At 42.7% G+C, this 19,524-nt stretch overlaps 1 protein-coding gene across 5 annotated transcripts in view; it reads right to left on the bottom strand.

Moving 5' to 3' along the window:
• The window catches only part of SLC16A12 (solute carrier family 16 member 12), a 65,905-nt gene extending 57,867 nt beyond the window's left edge, over positions 1 to 8,038 (bottom strand). For 3 of the 5 annotated variants that reach the window (XM_084904336.1, XM_084904332.1, XM_084904333.1), the window contains exon 1: positions 4,808 to 4,838. The gene's annotated coding sequence lies outside the window, so the exon portion shown is untranslated. Of the gene's footprint in view, positions 1 to 4,807; positions 4,839 to 7,793 lie in introns of those variants that run through there. The other 2 variants (XM_084904334.1, XM_084904331.1) reach the window with 1 other exon arrangement.
• Positions 8,039 to 19,524: the final 11,486 nt, after the last annotated feature.

Here is a 19,524-nt window from a genome sequence, read left to right on the forward strand (position 1 = left end):
AACATAAAACAAGTTGGTCAATGGACTGGTTAGCTGACTGTATTAATACCAATTTGGTTGATTTGGTTATTTTGACATTGTATAGACATAAGCTCAGTGAATCCTATAAAGGGGGTGGGTGAATCAGTGGAAACTCATTTAAATATTGGGAGAGCTTCTGATATACCGGGTGGAAACTGTATGAAGAAATTGCAAAAAAAAAATTTTTTAAGATAAAAATATTATATTATTCAGTGGCACACAACCCTGCCTGCACCTGAGATTCACTGGAGGAGCTTTAAAAATACTGATGCCTCCTATGCCAGACTAAATGAATCAGAATTTTTGAGGGTGGATACTTGGTACCAATACTTTTCCTTCCCCAGTTGATTCTAATGTGTAACCAGGGTAGAGAACCATTGATATAGACTTGAATCAACTGAGTGATGGGTCACGCAGTTGTCAGACATCACCTGGACAAACCACTTCTCTGTAGCTGGGCTGCCCCATTCATGAGTAGTTAATAATGATGGTTAAGGTTGCTTTTTGCTAGTTATCTGATTGACCAATATCTGAGTGAAGAAGCATCACTCCGTCCTCCCTTCAAGCAGATCTGACTTTGATGTGAGTGTGGGTTTCAGGTTTGGGAGGCGGGGAAGGGTGGTTGGTGGGCTAAGAGTGGGATTGTTTCAAAGTTACAGGTTCAGAGACCTGAAATCACTATTCCAAGAAATATGACTGCTTTCAAAAGATAAATAGGAGCTCATTCCCATGAAAATTATAACCATAATCCGTAATATGTTAAACGAACCAGGAAATGGTTCGTTGCCCTCAGAAACATTTTGAAAAATTATAACGTCAACAGATAGTTTATAAGTGTTGCTGTAGTTAAGATTTTATGTTACAACTTTGTTCACATGCATAAGCCAGGGAGCCATAGGCAGATGTGGGTGGGGGAGGGTTGTGATTTTTATGGTAATTTGGAACTTGAACACTAGGATCAGGTCTCCTCTATAGTCTTAAGTGACTCATCTTACATCCATCAGAGAGACAGAACATGGAATTTATCTCCAGACACAGAGAGATGAGCTGTTTTCAAGACACACTTGGTACCCTAAGAAAATGAACATGAAATTTTCTTCATCAAAGCAACCAGAAAGCAGTAAAAGATGAGTCAAAAAGTTGATATATCATATTCAAATATTTTCTTTCAACTTTAGTCAAACAAATAAAAGTAAAATCATTCACTATCTATGGCCATCAGGTCATGATTGGAACTCTGTGTTGCCTTTCTTGGGTAAACCACTCCCAGATTTCCTGTTCCCATTTCTGTTCCTTTGTTTGTTCATTTGTTTGTTTTAAGATGAACACTTGTTAAAATTTTTATTGAACTCATGAGATTCAGGCAGATGTATGCTCTCCAGAGGAATACTGGTTTTACCAAGGAGAGGAGGGTTGCCAATGGAAAGGTGGCCATTTGCACATCTACAGAGAAGAGTGGTTACAATTTACAACTTACAGAGCTGTAGAATCTTTCCAAGTAAATGTTACTGCTATGCATTAGATAGCCCAGGAGAGTGTGTTGCAGAGAGATGATGCATTGGGTGATGGTAACTGAATGACTGAAATGCAAAATTTTATTGGCAGAAACCCATCCTTCATTCAACAAACACCTGCAGAGGTCTGAGCATGGAGGCACAGGCTGCATCCTTAGAAAGGAGTTTTGGTGGAGAAGGAAGGTGCCTGCCTCCTTCTCCGTGGAGCAAAAGATAACATGGCCTCCCTTCCTCCAGCCTAGTTCTCGGTAAGGCCAACGCTGCGCCTGGAGCTTGCATTGCCCCTGTACCATGATCCAGCATGTCTCCTGCTTCCATTTCTTTCTTTCTTTATTTATTTTTTAATATATTTTATTGATTTTTTACAGAGAGGAAGGGAGAGAGAGAGAGAGCTAGAAATGTCAATGAGAGAGAAACATCGACCAGCTGCCTCTTGCACAACCCCTACTGGGGATGTGCCCGCAACCAATGTACATGCCCTTGACCGGAATCGAACCTGGGACTCTTCAGTCCACAGACCGACGCTCTACCACTGAGCCAAACCAGCTTCGGCTCCATTTCTTTTTTTAAAATTTATCTTTATTGTTGAGAGTATTACAGATGTCCCCCTTTTTCTTCGCTCATTGACCTTCTCCATCCCACTTCCACCCCTTCCCCAGGCCTTATCACACTATTGTCTGTGTCCATGGATTATGCATATAATTTCTTTGATCAATCTCTTCCCACCCCCATCCCTTTCTTTTGAAATTTTTCAGTGTGTTGCATGCTTTCATTTCATTCTTTCTTTAATATATATATATATATATATATATATATATATATATATATATATATATTTTATTTTATTGATTTCAGAGAGGATGGGAGAGGGAGAGATAGAAACATCGATGATGAGAATCACTGATTGACTGCTTCCTGCATGCCCCCTACTGGGGATCAAGTCCGCAACCTGGACATGTACCCCTGACCGAAATCGAACCCAAAACCTTTCAGTCCACAGGCCCGATGCTCTGTCCACTGAGCCAAACCTGCCAAGGCTCTGCTTTCATTTCTTAAAAGTAATTGTAACTTAAAGACCCTTGTGGAAAAAACCTGATTGCAAAATCTTTCTATATTTTTTACTATAGTTTTCCAATCTTTTACAGCTGTTTATTCCATACCAAAGTAGTATTAGCTTGTTTGTTGATGTTGTTCTTAACTTTAGTAGTTTTTTTTTTTAGATAAAACTCACTATTTTAATGATTTTAAAGTGTACAATTCAGTGGTTTTTAGAACATTCAGAATATCCTAAAACCATCGCCACTATCTAATTCTAGAACACAACCATTGCCCCCTAAAAAAACCATGTACCCATTATCAGTCATTCTCAATTCTCCCCAGGCCCATACCCTGACAACCACTAACATACTTTTTGTCACTATAAATTTACCTACTGTGGACATTTCATATAAATGTAATCATACAGCTGAGAGCGGTTTGGCTCAGTGGATAGAGCGTAGGCCTGCAGACTGAAAAGTCGCGGGTTCGATTCTGGTCAAGGGCATGTACCTTGGTTGCGGAACATCCCCAGAGGGGGGCGTGCAAGAGACAGCTGATCGATGACTCTCTCATTGATGTTTCAAGCTCTCTATCTCTCTCCCTTCCTCTCTGCAAAAAAATCAATAAAATATATATTTAAAAAATAAAATAAATGCAATCATACAATATGTGGCCCTTTATATTTGACTTCTCTCATTTAACATAATGTTTTCATGGCTTACCCATGTTGTAGGCATATGTCAACATTGTTTTTTTTTAATATGACTTACTTTTATGAGCTTATATAGCAATCAACTTAGTTTTCATAGAAATAGCATTCTCTGCCATTCACATGACATCAGTAGTATTTAATGAAATTGCACAATTACGATACAAGTACTATTAGAATAAGTAGGACTATGGCCAAGCACTAGTGTCAGTGTGCACCTGAACTGATAAAAAGCAAAGTATTATACACCATTGTATTACGATGATAGTTATTTGCCACAGAGGTCTATGCTCTGAGCAAAGACAAGGATGTGTTTCAGAGGGAAAGGAGAGGGTTGGTTAACCCAATGAGTCGTTTTAGTGTTGGTCAATACTCCATTACCCAGGACAGAAGGGTATGTATGCTGAGGCTGTAGAGGTGACAAGTGTCTATTATATAACCCTACACATCCTCAACTGGTCCCCACAAGGAGGACTTCTATGTCTTCAAAAAAGGAGCACCGATGTGTTCCCATACAGACAGCTGGAGCCTTCTGCCTCCATAAAAGCTGTACCATCCTCCCCATCTTTCAAGGAGCAGCTCAGAAAGTCTTCCCTAAGCCTTGACTCTTCCTCGAAGTGCCTACATGCTCTCTCTCCTTCCTTCCTTTTAACTTCCAAAGCTCTTGTCTAGCTCTGGTGGCTTTAACAAGCATTATGGCTGGTTACAGAATATCTTTTCTTTCTACCAGGTATTGGTTGATACAGAGGCAGGTCTGTGCCCTGATAATCCACCAACATAGGAAAAGAGGCGCTCACAGCACAATCTTAACACGAATCTTTAATAAGAAGTTCAATCAATGTTTCATAAGTAGATAATGAACGAGCACATTAGTTAAGTACTTAATTGATGGTACATAACTTTCTACAGCAACTTCATTCATCAACAAGTTGTAAAAGAACTGGGGATGCGGATCCCAGAGCAAAGTGGGAGACAAATGAAGAAAATCAACTGCTCTAGGTACCCAGCATCCATCACAAATCATGACGCCCCTCCAGGGGCTTAACTGAGATCACTTTCTAATGAGATGCTGTAATAATGACACTTCCTGATGTCCTTCCATGTAGAACCAATTGAAAACAGAGGGACAGTCCTTGTCCTCAAAATCTCCCTACGTCTTCAAAGGTGGATTTGTTTTTTTCTCAATTAAATCAGGATCCCACTTTCATGGATGAGCTTTTCGATAAACTAGAAAGGTATTCCTAAGCATAGCTTCCAAACAGGCGATTTTTTAAAAGCAAAGCAACTGGTTAGGTAAGGAATGCATAAACAACCCCCAAAGCTGCACTGCGTGCTTTTTTTTTTTTTGGCTGTATACAATCGAAAAACTGCCAAGCTCATTTTGATAAGCCTTTGTTAAAAACAATAAACATGCCTGAGCTTGCAAACCATGCCGTTTTGAAGAAAAAGCAATTGAGAGAATTGGAAAAGCCGTAACACTGCAAAGGCTGATTAAAAAGAAGAGCCACTGTGGTAACGGACTTACCAGTAAGTCACAAGGGTAATCTGGAGGGGAATGCAAGACAGTGTAAGGTGAGGCCAAATAAAAGCAGAACGCCATGCATTGTAATCATTAACCAGTCTTTTACTATTAAACTTAAATGGCCAATTGAGACAAACAGTTCTAAGACCGTTCTTCCACCACTGATTAAGACTGGGGTGGCAGCTGGTCTTCCTAAATAAATAAACTACATCTCACAATTACAATTACCATCCGCAACACGAAGGTGGGGGCACAACTAAGAAAACTAATCTCCCCATGCTTCATTAAGTGTAACGTCACCACAGCAATGTCCCTGCACTAAAGGAAACAAAATCTCAGGGGCTTTGAATGAACACACATCAAATAACCAAATGTGGGGATTGGTATTCTTAATGCATTAGAATGTCCATTCAGAAAAGTCAATTTCACTTCATCTGAATTTGCTTCTTTGTTTTTGGTGATTATAAAACCAGCAGAAGCATAGGATTGGATGGAAGATCATTTGGAACATTTATGTTTGTCTCCCTACGTTAGCCAAAACTGACATTCCCTTCTATCAGCTAAATAAGATCCTGGGAAATTCCAATAAATGAATGGTAACGGGAGCTCCCCAGGGTCAACGTTCTTCGTTTTGATCGTGACATATCCCAAAGGCCCAGAACAGCACTAGGCACAGAGTAGGCACTCAAGGAATATCTGTTCAATTGAACTATGAAAACATGAGAAAATGAGCGATACAACGCTAAATAAGTCCCTTTAAAATTCCTTTATCGGCTGTGTTATAGGTCCTGGTGTTCATCACAACACACAAATGGTCTGCATACAAACCACTTTTCTAAAGTCGGCTCTGAAGTCAAATCACACCTTTAACTAACCAATCATCACCATAGGGAGCTGAGAATCAGACCATGGAGTGAATGCGGTAACTCTAGTCCCCCTGTTATGATTATGTTACTTCTCTTCTTCTGAAAGTTCCCCTGGGATGTATCAGCATATTCATCTTCATATAAGGAAAATGTAAATATTATTTAAAATTAAGGGTTTCTGCCCCACCAGCGTGGCTCAATGGTTGAGCATTGACCCATGAACCAAGAGGTCACTGGTTGGATCCCAGTAGGGGGCATCAGGGGCAGCCTATTGATGATGGTTCTCTCTCATCGATGTTTCTATCTCTCTATCCCTCTCACTTCCTCTCTCTCTCTAAAGACCAATAAAAACAATTTTTAAAAAAATTAAGGGTTTTCTAGATAGCTCAGCGGATAGAACATCAAACTACAGACCGAAGGGGCTCAAGTTTGGTTTCAGTCAAGGGCAAGTACCTCAGTTGCAGGCTCCTGACGTGGGGTCCTGGACTGGGCACATGCAGGAGGCAACCAATAGATGTGTTTCTCTCACAAGGATCTTTTTCTGTCTTTCCCCTCCCACTCTCTCTAAAAATCAATGGGAACATAACCTCGGTTGAGGATTTAAAAACATAATAATAATAAGGGTTTTTATTTTTATTTTTTTATTGTATTACAAAGGTGGTTTGGCTAAATCAATTTCTCTCATCTATTTCAGAAGCCCCCCAGTTAAGAAAGGATAGATAAATAAAAAGAGGAAAATGATATGATTAGGTGATTCTAGTCAGGTAATTTTTTTTTGTTCAAAATGCCTGTTAGCAATATGCTGTGAAAACTGAACTCAGTGGGAAGAAGGAGGCCTGGATTCTGGTGCTGGTCCCACCACCATTTCACCGTATGAGCTCAGCAGTCCTTGCCCACGGGAATCTGAACTTCCTGGGGCTGTAAGGAGAAGATTTGAATAGATAATCTCTAAAAGCCTTTCCCATCTTCAAGATCCTGTGATTATAAGGGACCGAAAGGTGGCACTTAATCTCTGCTCCTCATTTCCGTCCTTGATTTCTTCAACCGGCATATGTTGGGTACCTTGAAAGGGTCAGACCCTACTAGTTTGTACAACCTTTATGTGTGTGAGGCGGGGGGAGGGGGGGGGCGGAATGGAGAGACACACTCTGCAGGGGCAGTTGTGGACTTTGAAAGCTAGTGGTCTGGGAAACCTGCGGAGATCTGTGTTTCTGAAGTTGGCAAGCCTGAAGACTTCCCTCCTGGGGTGAGCTGGCTGTGCCACCAGAATGCCCAGGTCTCGGCAAAGGAATAATAGGGTGAAGTAATTAGAGCCCCTTCGGAATGGAAGGGTTTATCCAGTGTGCTGGCAGTCCCATTGACTCAACATTAAAAAAAAAAAAAAAAAAAAAAAAAGTTATAAGAAGTTCAGAATGCTGAGCTGTGAAAACCAATAGCCCCAGGACTAGATTCGTGCCCCACAATGTGGCCACGAACACTTTTCTCCCCGAATCCGCACTAGACGTATCATTGCTTTTCTCCAGCCTCTGAAAGATGAACTTCAGACCCTTCAAGACGTGGAAGGCCGCTGTGCTTTTAGTGCACCGCGCACGAGAAATAAGCATGATCAGCCGAGGCAGAAGGGAGATATTTAAACACACACACACACTGAACATGCAATCCCGAGGAAAGGCGGTTTCTATCGCGCGGAGAAGTCTGCAGGGAGCCGCGGGGGACGGGATCAAAGCCGCCCCCGGTCCCCCGCCCGCTGCACGGACACGCTGGGCGCCGGCCAGACCCGACGGGCGGGCGGCACGCGCCTCCCCGGACCAGCGGGCTCGCCGAGGGGTCCGGGGCGGGCGGGTGGGTGCCAGGCGCTGGGACAGCGGGGAGCGAACCGAGCGCCCTCCACCCGCTCCCCCAAACCCCGCCACCCGCCACCCAGGATGTCCGCCTCGCCGGAGCCACCGCGCCCCCAGCCCAGCCGGGGGGCGGGGGCCACCGGCGGCTCCCAGGCCCTCGCGCTGGGGGGTCCGCTGGAGGCTGCGTCCGGGGCGCCCGTGACCTTCACCCCCCTGAGCGCGTAGATCCCTTGCCCCCTTCCCCGAACCTTGACCGTTAGCCCGGCCTCGCCGCGTCCTCACCTCGCGTGGACCGCTGCAGCCCCGGCGGCGGCGCTCGGACATGCCTCCGGGATGCACCCACCGCGCCGCGTCCCTGGGCGGCGGCCCCTTCCCGGGCCCCGAGCGCCGCGGGCCGCGCTTCCGAGGGGCGGGGAGCGCGGGGCGGAGGCGCCTGCGGGGCTGGTGTCCGGGCGGCGGGCAGCGCCGGGGCGGAGGGCGCGGCGGGGGACCCCGGTGCTCAGCCCCCCGCTCCGCCCTGGACTCTCCGCAGGGCGGGCGAATGGGGTTGCTCCCTGGGATCCTCTCTCCGCGGTGCGGCTGGGCGAGGGGAGAGGGGCGTGGGGAGGAGGGACGCTCGCGGTTATGTAATGAATGGGCTCGCGGTGTCCCCGGGCAGGCTCCCTTAGGGACGGCCGGACCCTCCCCACGAACAGTCATCCGTGCCCCTGACCTAAGCGAGCGGAGGGGACCTGGCGTTCTCGGGAAGAACTTTTCCCTCCAGAGTCAGAGAGCACCCTCTGGAGAGAGAATTCTAGGGCTCCCTTAGAAGTGCGTGCGTCTGGACTCTGCCAGGCAGCCCTTCCCACTTCACAGCACAGGAAACCTAGGCCTCAAAGTGTTCCTAAAAGCACTGTCTCTTCAGTGTTTGAGCATCGACCAATGAACCAGGAGCTTAGGGTTGGATTCCTGGTCAGTGCTCGCATCCAATCAATCAATGAATCTTATCACTGATATTTCTCTCTCTCTCCCTCTCCCTTCCTCTCTGAAATTAATTTACACACACACACTCATTGCCTTTAATTCCGCTGTTTCTTAAGTCTGCTGTCTCATTGGCCTGAACAAGGAGCTGCCTGAGTCTGCCATAGAAGACAGGCGCCAGACTCACCTTCAGGTCTCCATCCTTGCTACCCAACAGCACCGCCATCCTTGGGGAGCTTGCTGGAATGCAGTATCTCAGGCCCAATCTCAGAATCTCTAGCCCATAACTTGCCTTGTAATAAGAACCTCTAGGTTATTTAGTTGGTCACCCATCAAAGTATCAAAATGAGTTAGACTTTCTGGAAAATCTGACAAGGGAACTAGAAAGGTACTGTGCAAGAGGCCATACAATACTTTAGGGTATTTTGATTGATTTCAGAGAGGAAGGGAGAGAGAGAAATAGAAACATCAATAATGAGAGAGAATCATTGATCCGCTGCCTCCTGCACATCCCACACTGGGGATCCAGCCCATAATCCTGACCTGGAATCAAACTGTGATCAGGGAGCCACACCTGCAGGGCCTGGAGGGTATTTTTTATTTATTATTATTTTTAAATATATTTTTTATTGATTTTTTTACAGAGAGGAAGAGAGAGGGATAGAGAGTTAGAAACATCGATGAGAGAGAATCATCAATCAAGCTGCCTCTTGCACACCCCCTACTTGGGATGTGCTCGCAACCAAGGTACATGCCCTTGACCGGAATTGAACCTGGGACCTTTCAGTCTGCAGTCCATCCACTGAGCCAAACCTGTTTCGGCTGGAGGGTATTTTTTAAATAGGCGAATGCAGTGCAATCCTTCCTCACTTTACCCTCTGGCTATTTTGTCTTTCCTCCTCCACCAGGTTTCCTGCTCTTATAATAAATCTGGATTTAAGTCCCATTTTGCACTTACAGAAACACTTTGGGCTACATCTAATGAATGATTAATGAATCTATGTCTAAAACACACAAAAGAAGGAGCACGTACAGCTTGTAAAAGAATTCACTAGCATTGAAAACGGACTTATAAACGTAGAGGCAGGGTTGAGCCATGAGCCCTCATCTGTGAAGGTCTTTAGATTAAAGGCTTGAATACTTTTTCGGTTCAAAAAACACTTCTCTTAGTTAAACATTGTTTGGGGTGGCAAATAAGCCCTATTCTCCATTTAAATAATGTGGGACAACCAGTTCCTTTAAAACGTTTAGGATAATAGAAACCTTAGTCTTCCTTCCGAATCACCACTTACAGAGACTAGCGAAGCCCAAAGCGAGTATTTTGTTTATCTCATTAAATGCTGTGTGCTTGTGTTTTATTCCTGGAGTGTTCAGAGTTAGTTTGTCTGCTTCTGTTTCTGGCACAATGATTCTCATCTTTTGAGAGTTAAGTAATTGTGGATTGCTGAGCAGGAAGAGGAGGAGGAGAAGAAGGAGGAGGATAATGCTGATAGACTGTGCCTGGGTCACTTCCACTTACTTACCCTTTGGGGTTTCCCCTCAAGGCTGTTGAACAAGCTGATACCATGGGGGTGAGCAGTGTGGGGTGGAGGAAGGGAAGATGGAAAGAGAAAAGGAAATCTCCTTTCTCTGAAGTCGGAGGGTTGAAGAAGCTGGAAAGGGGAGGAGAAAGCCCTTCTGCTTGCCCTAAAATTCAACAGGGAAAAAAAGAAAAATGCAGACTTTCTCCTACACACGGCTACCCAATAGATTTGCTACAAGGGTGGAAATGTTGCATCTTTTCAATGCTGTTTGTAGTTAGTTATCTTTAGAATAATTATTTGCGACATCCAAAAGGGCTATGAAAGGTAGCTATTTACATTTAAATTTTAATTAAAATTCCGTTTGTGCTTGTTTTTCAGTGCCCATCTGTTAAATTAACCACATTTCCAGTGCTCTGCACCAACATGTGGCTAGCTAGCGTCTACCATGCTAGATAGCATATAAAAACATTTCTCTCATCACAGAAAGTTCTATTGGACAGCAGTCCTGAGAGGCGAGGATTTTGGTGAGAAGCTGAGCCCAGATACCGTATTCCAGTTTTTCTAAATCCTGATAAGAGTCTCACCTGTCCTAAGGCAGGCAGAGGAATTGATCATTAAACCTAGATCTTTCATTCCTTATGAGAATTAAACCGGCATAATCTATAGAAAGTGCTGGATGCAATACCCTGCACAAAGTGAGCACACAAAAACCTTAACCAGTATGAGTATTAATAGTCATCTTTCATTTAAAAAGTAGTTGGGGGACATGGCATACCATGCATCCTTATTAGTTAAATAGCCCTTTGCTGATGTGGTGAGCTGCTCTGGTACATTCACATCATTCAGCTGTGCTCCAACTTCCTCCCCGAGGCTCTTTCTCCTCCCCTCAGAGCTGGCACCCCCTGTACTAGCCTGGAGGTACAGCACACTCCATCAAATCCCTACCATTTTTATCCAATAAGTAATAAACACGTTAATTGAAATAACATTGCGACATGGTACAGGGGAATCCATTTTCAGATGCAATTCTCAGAAGCATGACCCCATAGGGTACATCTACTGTGGAAGGAATTGTTTGTTTCTATTATTCGGTCAAACAGAGAAAAATGAGAACATTGGCTTCAAATAAGTAATATTTGGGGTGTGCCTGTCAGCCTGGGGACAGAATATTTGTTGACAGGATAATTGCCTAAATAGAACCTAAAGTTTATTTTTGTGATGAGTAAAAATTTTAAGGATAACTACAAACAGCATTAAAAAGATGTATTTTATTCTGCTAATTATGTAAATTAGGGCAATACATAGAATGGGAAATAGTGAAAATTTCTCCTGTGCGCGCGCTTTTTGTATAATCTTCTCAAACTCCCATTCTTCTGACTTTTTAAATAAGATCACATCATGTGGACACTTTCCTTAATCGTCTTTCTTGGTCTCTTTTTCATCAGTTATTTTCTTATGAACATTTTTGTAGAATGTTCTCTGCTCTCCTTTCTTAACCCATATCCTGGTCCCCCATTGTCTGTGGCTAACACCTGCCTGTCAAAGGCTGTGTATTTCTGGTTCTGGCTTCTCTTTGAACTCAAATTCTTATCACCAGATCCCCAGTGGATATTGCCACTGAGATTCTCCATACCCCTTCACTTCAAATGTTAACCCATCAGGAACTAAAGCTATCATTACAATCTACTCTTAGCTTTTCCAAAACTTTCTAGTTTCTCCTCTCTAATATCTTTGGCTTGGTTTTTGGTGCTAAAATTCTCCTGTTTAATATGACTTAAAACCATGGAATCATTCTAAATTATTTTAAACCATTTTTTTTCTTCATGGTATAATTGAAACACGTAGAATTTAGAACTAAAAGATCTCAGTAAAAGACCCCACTTTTGCCATTTCTTAGCAGCATGAACCCTTAACAGCAATGTCTTAACCCTCCTAACTAAGCCTTGAGTTTCCATCTAAAAAATAAGATGAAGAGTACCATTCAAAAAATATGACGTGTGCAGCTACTCATCCCAGCCTCTGTCCTAATTAGGTTAGACGCTCACCCTCCACACTAATGACATTTTGGTCCTGATAATTATTTGTTGTGTGGCCGCCCTGTGCTTTGTGGAATGTTTAGCAGCATCCCTAGTCTTAACCCTTAGATGCCAGTAGTAACCCTTCTAGGCATGACAATCGCAATTGTCTTCAGACGTTACCAAATGTCTCCACCTCTGGCTGGCTGAATAACCTTGGATGAGGTACATAACTCAACATAAGTTTCTTCACTTGCAAAATGAGCATAATAACAGCACATTCCTTGTAGGTCCATTGTGAGGTTAGGTAAGAAATACACTTCTGAAGTGCCTAGCACAGTAGCTAACTCATAGTAGTACTTAATAAATTTTAGCAGAATTGGTCACAATAGCCAAGATATGGAAACAACCTAGTGTCCATTGACAGGTGAATGGATAAAGAAAAAGAAAAAGAATATATATATATATATATATATATATATATATATATATATGAAGAAAAAATACATAAAGAACATATACGTATTCAGAGAGATAGAGAGAGAGAGAGAGAGAGAGAGAGAGAGAGAGAGAGAGAGAGAAAGAGAAAGTAAAATGATGATTGCCAGAGGCTGAATGATAAAGGAAATGGGAAGATGTTGGTCAAAGCTTATAAACTTTTGATTATAAGATAAATAAGTTCTAGGGATCTAACAGCATGGTGACTATAGTTAATACCCTATTGCATACTGAAATTTGCTAAGTGGATAGATCTTAAAGAGTTCTCACCACACACACACACACACACACACACACACACACGAGAAAAGGTAACTATGGGAGATTAAGGATATTTTAATTAGCTAGATAGTGGTAATAATTTTGCAGTGCATATACAAATCATCATGCAGTACACCTTAAATATATTCAAGTTTTATTTCCTCAGTAACTCTGGGAGGGGGAAAAAAACACAAGTAAATGTTAGCTAAAATAAATCAAATATAAACACTCTCCCCTTGAACACATAGAGTGTAAACTATTTGATGGCAGGAAACTTCTCTGTCTCATGTACTATTTCCCCAGTGCCAACCGAGTAGACACTTCCATAAAGCTTCGGAGAATGAGTGAATATTAGTTATGCATCACTTTTGCTGTTCACCACTATTGTTCTTCCTCTTCGGGTTCATTCAGTTAGTGTTTATGAAGCATTTATTCTGAACAAACTCAGCAACCTTGGGTAGGGCTGTGACAGCCCCACACCCGATGCAATATATAATCCCCGCTATCAACAGTCTCGCCCATCAAAGAGGCTGTGAAGCTTGAGAATTTTCTAGCTTAGAAAACATCTGGACTAGAAATGCATCTGGAAAGAGAGAAAAGCTACTGGTTAACTAGATGTGAAATATTAAAAAAGTGAAAGAGAGAAATTTTCCATTTTCTGATTCCATCGAATCAGCACACAGGCCCTACTGATTTTAATAAAACTGGGCTTCATTTCCCACTTAATTTTTTCAAAAATTTTCAAATTATTGTTAAAACTTTTATGTCTTTTTTCCCCCCTGAGGAATATGTGTGATTTTAGCACTTTGTTTCTCCAAATTACATTTAAATAAATTATTTCCATAATGTTAAGAGCTGGTGTACACCTCTTTCCCTTCTTTGAATAGCTGGAGGGAGAGTTGTAAGGAATTTATTGATGTTCATTGAGTTCCTGTGATGTCCCAGTCCCTGTGCCTACATTTCTTTGATTCTCACAGTATTTATTTCCTGATTGAGGAAAGAGTGGTTAAATGAATTGGCCAATATTGGTCAACTATGAAACAGTGCTAGCCTAGGAAGCAAGGTCTGTCTAACTCTGGGATATATTGATTACAAAAACAGCGGGGTTTCTGTCCACCTCTGTTTCCATATCTTTTGCAATGTGAATTTGTAGCTCATTCCATCAAGAAGAGGGGCCTGTTTCCTCACTTCTTTTTTTTTTTTTTTTAATACGTTTTATTGATTTTTTTACTGAGAGGAAGGGAGAGGGATAGAGAGTAAGAAACATTGATCAGCTGCCTCCTGCACACCTCCTACTGGGGATGTGCTCGCAACCAAGGTACATGCCCTTGACTGAATTGAACCTGGGACCTTTCAGTCCTCTATCCACTGAGCCAAATTGGTTAGGGCTGTTTTCCCACTTCTTTTTTTAATAAATTTTTATTGTTCATATTATTACAAAGGTTACTTCCCCCCCCTTCTCACCCCACCCTCTGTCCTTTCCCCACCCCTCATTGTCCTCATCCATAGGTGCACAATTTATGTTCAGTCTCTTCCCACATCTCCCTCTCCCCTTTTCCCCAAGAATCATCAGTTCACTCCCCTTCCATACCTCTGATTCTATTGTATTATATTCAACAGTTAATATTGTTCCTCAGATTTTTTTTTAGTTTCCTTGGTTTTTAGATTCACTTGTTGATAGTTACGTATTTGTTGCTCATAATTTTTATCTTTATTTACTTTCTCTTCTGAAAGAACCCCCTTCAGCAATTCAAATAATTCTGGTTTGGTGGTGATGAACTCCTTTAGCTTTTTTTTATTAGTGAAGCTCTTTATCTGACCTTTGAATCTGAGTGATAGCTTTGCTGGATAGATTATCTTTGGCTGTAGGTTCTTACTACTCATCACCTTGAATATTTCTTGCCATTCCCGTCTGGCATGCATGGTTTCTGTTGAGAAATCAGCTGACAATCCTATAGGTGTTCCTTTATAGGTAACTACCTGCTTAGCTCTTGCTGCTTTTAATATTCTCTCTTTGTCTTTTGCTCTTGGAATCTTAATTATGATTTGTCTTGGTGTGGTCCTCTTTGGATTCCTTTTATTTGGAGTTCTGTGTGCTTCCTGGACTTGTAAGTCCAATTCTTTCACCAGGTGGGGGAAGTTTTCTGTCACTATTTCTTTCAGTATGTTTTCCATATCTTGCTCTCTTTCATCTTCTGGGACCCCCATAATTCTGATGTTGGATCGTTTGAAGTTGTCCCAGAGGTTTCTTACATCATCTTCAATTTTCTGGATTCTCTTGCCTTCTAGCTTCTGCAGAGGAGTGTCTTCTGGCTCTTTATGCTCCAAATCTTTGACTTGATTCTTGCAATCTTCTATTCTGTTTTTAGGACTCTGTATAATATTTTTTATTTCAGACAATGTATTCTTTATTTCTTGTTGATCCCTTATCATTTCTTGTTGATCCCTTTTCATATCCTCATAGGTCTCATTTATTTTATCGGCCTTTTCTAGGAGACTCTTGAAAAACCTTATAAGTGTGGTTTTGAACTCTATATCCAGTCGCTTTTTGTCCTCCATTTTTTTCGTTTGTGCTCTATTTGGTTTAGGCATTTTCGCAGGCAGCTTTCCTGATGGGGCGGGGTTTCAGGGTGGAGCCTACAGCCTTGGCTTCTGTCAGCCCCGCCCTATGCGACTCCTGAGACTCAGGGTCCTTCAGTACTTGTTGCAAGCCCCTCTGAGAGAAAGGTGCCCTCGATTTTCGCCTGCTGCCAAACTGTCTATGCTATCCCCCAATGAGTCCAGTATTGGGGTTCAGTTCAGTTGGAAGTGGAGTCGGAGGTGGTGTTCAGAGCAGTCTGGAGCCCCTGTCAACTTCCCGTCAGGGCAATCCTGCGGCACAGCCGGCCGGCCCTTCTCTGCGCGCACTGTGCGCGCCTCCGGGACCTCCTCTCGCCGTTCCCTGGAGTTCCGCCTTACAGCCCAGCTCCCTATGGGTGAGCCTGGGTCCCCAGGGTCTGGTCTAGAATTGGGGTTCAGAGCAGTTGGAGCTGGGCCCAGCACAATCGGAGCTTTTCTCTGCTTCCCGCTTGGGAACGCCAGCCAGGCTCTTGGCCTCCCTCCTCTCCAGCTCCGTCCTCTCCGCTCGCTGCCTGTCTCTGTACCTTAGGCTTTTACAGCTCCTCCGCGCTTCCTTCTGGTTTTCTCCTTGCTTCTTGTTGTAGGATTTCCAGTCAGTCGACTTTCCTGTAGTTCTGGGTAATGTCCATTTTATATTTTAGTTGTATTTTATTGAAATTGTTGTGTGCGGCTGCGGCTAGTTGCCTACCCGAGCAGCCATCTTGGATTCTGTTTTCCCACTTCTTAAATCAGGACTAGTCTAGTGACTATTTTAGCCAGTGGGGAGAAATGTAATTGTGGGCCTATTCTGAGTCTAAGACTTTAAGGAGCCATGCCCTCATCTGGCTCTCTGGCTCAGAACCCTACCTCACCATGAGAACCAGCCTGGGGTAGCCTGGAAGATGAGAGAACACACAGAGCATCGCTCAGGCAGCTCAGTCACCCCAGTGAAGGTCCCAGATACCAGGAGAGCCAAGCCACAATCAACTGGCTACTATCCCATAGCAGGCTTCAGTGCTAGAGTGAGCCCACCAAGGCCAATTCAGATACGCAGAACTGACTACTCATGCACAAAAATAAAGCTGGGTTGTTGTAGCCATTGAGATGTTGTGGTTGCTTATCATGTGGCAATATTTAAGCAAAAGGTAATTAATATAAATTCACAATGCCTTCAGATCTTATATATGCCTTAATATAATATAAAGGAAAAAAGTTGCTCTAGCGGCTTGGCTCAATGGATAGAGCATCAGCCTGCAGACTAAAAGGTCCCAGGTTCGATTCCGGTCAAGGGTACCTGCCTGGGTTTTGGAGCATGTAGTAGGCAGCCAATCAATGATTCTCATCGTTAATGTTTCTCTCTCTCTCTTTCTCCTACTCCCTCTCATTCTCCCTTCCTCTCTGAAATCAATAAAAATATATTTTTTTAAAAGTTGTTGCAACCACATCTATCCAAAGTCATTTTTCCAGTTTTTATCATGCTACTATGTTCTTCTCAATTACTCAGGAGGGGAAAAAACATGTTGTGAGCAAGATATTAGAAGAGAAACTAAATTATTTGTGTTTAATGGGCCAATTTAATGAGCAACTAAATTGCAGACTGAGCTACAATGCAAGTCTCTCCTATGCTATCATCAGACAAATCCAGTGCAGGCAATTTAACTAATATTTTTTTAGTATCATGTCTATATAAGATAGACAATGCTACAGTACAATGGTGTTTTAAGACACGGTTCCTGTCTTCAAGGTCCTTATAACCTGATTGAAACCTAAGTAGCCATGCGAATGAGAGAAGTTAAATAACAAGGAAATATAATATTTCAAGAACACCTTCACCACAACTGATGTTTCAAAAAGAAAATATGCACCATCACTTGGATAAAGCAAATTAATTTTACACTTGATAGGAGAATACAGAAAAAAGTATACAGAAGAAAAGTAAAGTGCTTGGGAGAGAAGCGGCCCAGGTGAAGGCTGACTTGATAGGTAGAACTGGAACTCCTTCTTAGAGCGTTCCAATAAGCAGATGAGAAGGCTCCCCTGGCAGGTAAAACTGCAGGTAATATTAGCAATGGAAAAGAGCAAGGTGTATTTGGCAGTGAGTAAATAATATGAGAACAGAGGAAATCAATAGAACAAAGTGACTGATTAGATATGGAGTAGAAAAGACTGGAGAAGCCCGTATGCCTCCAGCCAGGAGGATGGTGATCATTAACAGACAAAAAAAAGTTAAGAGGTGGCCGCTGATGAACTCTTCAATATTAGGTATCTGGAACTCTGGGTAGGAGTGAAATATCCAACAGGCTGTTAGAAATTTAGGTCAGGGGCCAAAGGGGGAAAGGTCAAAATTAGAGATATGGCTTGAAAATCTTCAGTGCAAGAGAGCTGATATGAAACCAGAGCAGAAGGGTGGACTGGACCTCAGGGAATGCCCGAAATGTCTAGTAAGAGAGATGCCCTGCTGACTGCTAAGCAGGAAGTAGCAAGTGCCATGAGTCACATTAAGTGTGATAACCATTCAGAGAAGGGAGAGGTGTACACCAGCAGAGCGGAAACATTTTCAAGAGAGAATTGATGATAATGAGCAGGACAGGCTCACAGCGGAACCAGATGCTTCTGTACGTCATTTGAAGGGATGCATGGTCCTGGCTAGATGGCTCACCTGTTAACAACAGAAACACTGGGGAGACTGATTAAGCTCATTTGCAAAAAGAACAAAATCAGCCGTCTTTGTTTGGGGCTGATTTACTCTGTTTGATTCTGTATTGATCTCAATGGCCTGAATTTGCAAGTTTCTGCTTCACCTTTATTCACTTTGATAAATTCAGAGAGTGCACATTGAAGAAAATATTTGATGAGGGTGAAGCCAGCTCAAATAAGTAAAGAAACCAAGTTATGTGAACAATGGCCAGTTCCCTTTTTACTATTGATGCTATAAATACATGTTACGTTCCATACACATTTCACATACAGGGTACTCTTGTTCCTGCTTCTTTAACATATTTACATACCTAAACCATATCCAGCAGGGCCAATGGTGAACTGAGGAAGGGCAATAAGAATTAAAGAAAATAAACAAGAGAATATAGTTGGGGCTAGATGGATCACTGCCCCTGGATGAGGACACAGTGACACAGTCTGTGAGCCAAACCTTTATTTTATAGTCAGATCACACAAAGCAAGACAGGTAGTGGTCAAGATGCTTACAATGTTCTTGTCAGTTTCAAATCTACTTCTTTCCTGCTGTTGCAATTCTCTGAACTCTATCAAGCTTTGTTTTGGCAGCACTTGCTGCACCTCCCGCAGCCCACATCCCTCAGCTATCTAGGACATCAAGGTTGGACTATAGGTCAAGTTTACATACAACCATAGCCTTTGACTATAATTGTGCTTGGAGGGCTTTGCCTTCCAAGCTGGGACTTGTATGTGGCTTTGCCACAAGAGGACCGTGCCGTCTCATCAGTCTGAGTCTTCAACCTGTCCAAACGCTATAGCCGCTTTCCACACATACCAACATTAATTAGTTCTCATGTCACAAATGATGCCATCATGACGTCACTAAGAAAGCACAATTCATTCCAACCACTGGAAGAACCAAATAGCTCTAGCAATGTAAATAATAGTCATTGGTTATATTTCATTTCAATGGAGTGTGAAGAATAGAAAACATATAGGTTTCTAAAAAGCTAGCTTGCTTTTTTATTATTGACTTTTAGAGAGAGAGAGAGGGAGAGAGAGAGAGAGAAAATAAAAAGACATCAATGTGAGAGAGAAACATTGATCTGTTGCCTCCCATACTCACCCGACTAGGGGTTGAACCCACAACCTAGGTATGTGCCCTGACCTGGAATCAAACTGGCAACCTTTTGGTGTTCAGGACAATGCTCCAACCAACTTAGCCACCCAGCCAGGGCTACCTTGCTTTTTATTTTATTTTTAAAGTTTATAAAAGAAGCCACAAGTCCTTAGTCACCAGACACACATTAACTATCTTGGCCTATATATGTTCCAAGTGCTGTGCTCCAGGAATACTATGTGTAGCAACTGCTATTTTAACTAGCTTTTCAAGTGGCTCAAAACCTAAAATTTAAGAACCATGATCTGGGTGTTCTCAGGAGACACAAGGGTAGTTGAAAGAGAGCAGACACTCCAGTGAACAGG

The sequence above is a fragment of the Pipistrellus hanaki genome (assembly GCF_964339955.1).
Source record: "Pipistrellus hanaki genome assembly, chromosome: 14".
Lineage (NCBI taxonomy): Eukaryota > Metazoa > Chordata > Mammalia > Chiroptera > Vespertilionidae > Pipistrellus > Pipistrellus hanaki.